This window comes from Aptenodytes forsteri, unplaced genomic scaffold (assembly GCF_000699145.1).
Source record: "Aptenodytes forsteri isolate BGI_AS27 unplaced genomic scaffold, ASM69914v1 Scaffold2, whole genome shotgun sequence".
NCBI classification, from domain to species: Eukaryota; Metazoa; Chordata; class Aves; order Sphenisciformes; family Spheniscidae; genus Aptenodytes; species Aptenodytes forsteri.
Window position 1 is genome coordinate 12,960,131 of NW_008795695.1, and position 3,142 is coordinate 12,963,272.

The window sequence follows — 3,142 nt, forward strand, 5'->3', positions numbered from 1 at the left end:
CCAAGCAGGGAAACTCGTCTGCACGGAGCAAAAACACCTCCCTGGCTTTTGATCTACGTATCCTCGGTCTGGAGACAAAAGCAAACCTCCGACATGGCCCGTTCCTCTTGCTGGGCAGCGAGGTCCTGGCTGCGCTCCCATTCAAGCGGCACTGGCAACAGCCTGTTTTTGACAGCTATGCATAAGCACAGTTATTTCTAGCACAGTTTCCCGGAGCTGTGCCAGCAGAGACTTTTTTTTTTTAATGTATTTTCAGACTCTAGCTAGCCAAACTGTGTTATATTCTCCACCTAGACATGAGTATAGTGTTACAGACCCTGGCCAATGCCACGGGGAGGAGGAAGGATGACCTGAGTTCTCATATAAGCCACCTCTGCCATAATCTCTGGGGCTTTACTCCCAGACCTGGGCTTAACCGCATGCAGCAATAGCACTGACAGGGCTCCAGCCACTTTGGTCCTGCAGCCCGCACCCCTCCTCGTGCAGAGTGCCACTTTGCTCCTCAGGCATGGGTGTGATATGAGCAAAAGCCGTGGCGGAGGAAGATGTTTGCTGAGCAGGGCTACACACAAACACTCGTCGAGCCTGCCCTCCCTCCATCAAACTGCCCTTACTCACACCAGTGGCCTGGCGGGGCTTGACGGGGGCGTGCTAAAAGGAAAGAAATGGAGCTCTGTATTTGGCCAGCTGGCCGTGCTTGCCTTTCCTGCCTGTCGTCTCAGTCCCCAACACCTCGGCTGCCATGGCCCTGGGCTCCGGGGCTGCTGCTCTGCTTCTGGACTCAGTAAGGACATCCCCCCGCCCTCACAAAAACACCCTTTGGGGCTCTTTGTGTAGGTACATCCCTTGGTGGAATAAAATGTCCTCCTTCAATAAAACCACCTCCTTTTGGTTTATCTCATGGTTTTTAGATCCTTCTTTCAGCAACAAAAGGATACACTACTGGATATCTGTTATTGAGTCACTGCAGGAATTCCGCAGAAAAACCTGGATCCAGCTTCGGCCCCCGGATCGAAGGAGTTTCTGATTGGTCCCGTTTTGGTGAGATCTGAGTGCAGGAGAAAGGAGCCCAGATTTCCAGGATGCTTTTGCATTGCTGGGAGCAACCCCACGGAGCCCTCCCCTCAGCCCTTCTAGCCCCCTCCCCGTTTATTTACGTGTGACTTGTTTAGCTCTAATCTGACACTTTGCTGTTGCGGAGCTGGAGCCAACACGTAAATAAGGCAAATAGAACAGGGAGAGTCCTCTAATGCCTCTCTGCAGTGTTACTCCTCAGAGCCGAACTGGATTTTAGGAGCTCCTCCATGCCCATTGCTGTTTTCTCACCTGAAATCATAATCCTCTCTTTGTGCTTTCAGTCACTTCCATAGCAACCAGTTGTGATGGCTCCGAGGATTATCACTTCAGGAAGGAAATAAGCACTGATGGAAGAAAAAAAGGACCTGTTTTTTTGCTCTGATCCTGCTTTTATGATGATGGAGAGGACGAATTCAGATAAAATAAAGAGCGTTCTTAGCCTTCAGCTGGTCCCCGGACAGTCCCAAGCTGAATGGGTAGCCTGTTGAAAAGTTGGGTTTGTTTCCTCCTTTTCTGTGAGTCATTGTATTCAGGTCTTCTAGTTGAACCAGAATATGAGAAACATGCTCACCAAGAGCCTGCTCACCTTGCTTGGCTGACCTGTCCAGTTAAATCAGTTCATACGATCAAATTGACTTTCCTCAGAAAGGACCACTAGTCTGGCACTAATGCACCGCAAAATATTTGTGCAAATTCCTTGGTAATAAAAACATCCCGAGGAAAGGAGAAGGATAATACATGCTCAGTGGTCCCACGGTGAAGGCCAGGAAAATAAACAGAAAAGCCTCCTGAGCTTTTGGCTGGACCAAATTGATAGAAGAGTCCTTTAAGTAACGGTATTAACTCGGGAGAGAGACCTTTGGAGATCACGAGGAACATCTCATTTCTCTCCAGTGCCTCAGTCAGATCAAGCAACCCAAATATCTGAAGGCATAAGAAACAGCACGGAGGATACTGAAGGGAAGAAGATGTACCGTGAGCCCGTGAGGCAAAGTCGGACAGAAGGGTACGAGCAGTACAGCTCCCTCAAAGTGCCGCGGGGGGATCAGGGGCAGCTGAAACAGAGTTAATGTTGTGAGTTACCAGGTCCTGGAGAAACAACGCTAGGGAGAGAGACCCTTCCCCTGAGGAGAAGGATGGGAAAGGGGGGAGTGTGGTGGAAGTCTGTAAGTCACCAGCGGGCTGCATTCGCAGCTGTTCCTCTCCCCGCCTCAGAGCCCCAGAGCCAGTGCTGCTGGTAGGGGTAATGCTACCGGCATCCGGAGACAAACAGGGAAGAAACCTCCTGCTTCACGGCCACAGTCCCTCTGCTGCAGACATGGCCCTGGGGGGCAGCAGCCTGCTGCACGAGGGTCTCCGCAGTCACTTGTGCCCCCCCTTGCAATGCTGGGCACTAACCATGGCCAGGAGATCAGCATGGAGGGGTCTTTGTGCTGCCCTTGTTGTCCTGAAAGGTCTCTGTAATTTTTATCGTCGTTTTCCCAGAAGCGACAATGTGTTCTGGAGAAACGTGCGTTATTTGAGGTGCTCAGTACACCAATTTTTGTCATTGCAGGTGCAGCGACAAATGAAATGGAAAATAAGTTCATTCCTTCAACAGAGTACTATTACTGCTAAGCCTGACTAATCACCCTCTGACCGCAGCGGGCAGCCTGCCCGAGGAAGGAGCTCTGAGACAGGAACAGCAGAGCTCGTATCCTCTCCTCCTCGCTGCCTGAGAATGAGCAGCCCTCAGGGAGCGGTGCTCTGTCCGCTCCAGGGGGACTGTGCTGGGTCTTGGCCCTCCAAGCCTGCTGCCAGCTCGCAGAGAAGCCGGCTTCTGCATGAGCCTGCATATTTCATCTCCGTTAATGAATGCTTTCTGAAGGGCACAAAACATCTCCCAGAGAGGAGCCTCACACCAGATCTGTTGTTCTGGTTCAGGGTTATGGAGGAGGCTTGATTTTTTTGTCTTTTCTTGCATGGAGGCGGTTTGTTGCTAGGACTTCCCTCCAGTGCTGGCCCCATCAGCCACAGCCCTGGCTTCAGGGCTGCACGCGCAGGGAGGGCAGCAAGGCTGGCTGCT

The 3,142-nt window shown here is 51.7% G+C and overlaps 1 long non-coding RNA gene across 1 annotated transcript; it reads left to right on the forward strand.

Moving 5' to 3' along the window:
• The first annotated feature begins 393 nt into the window (after window positions 1-393).
• On the forward strand, window positions 394-1,509 carry LOC103902020. Its single transcript, XR_657764.1, has 3 exons — window positions 394-784; window positions 912-1,041; window positions 1,359-1,509. It is a non-coding gene; the product is annotated as an uncharacterized LOC103902020 (long non-coding RNA).
• The last annotated feature ends 1,633 nt before the right edge of the window (window positions 1,510-3,142 follow it).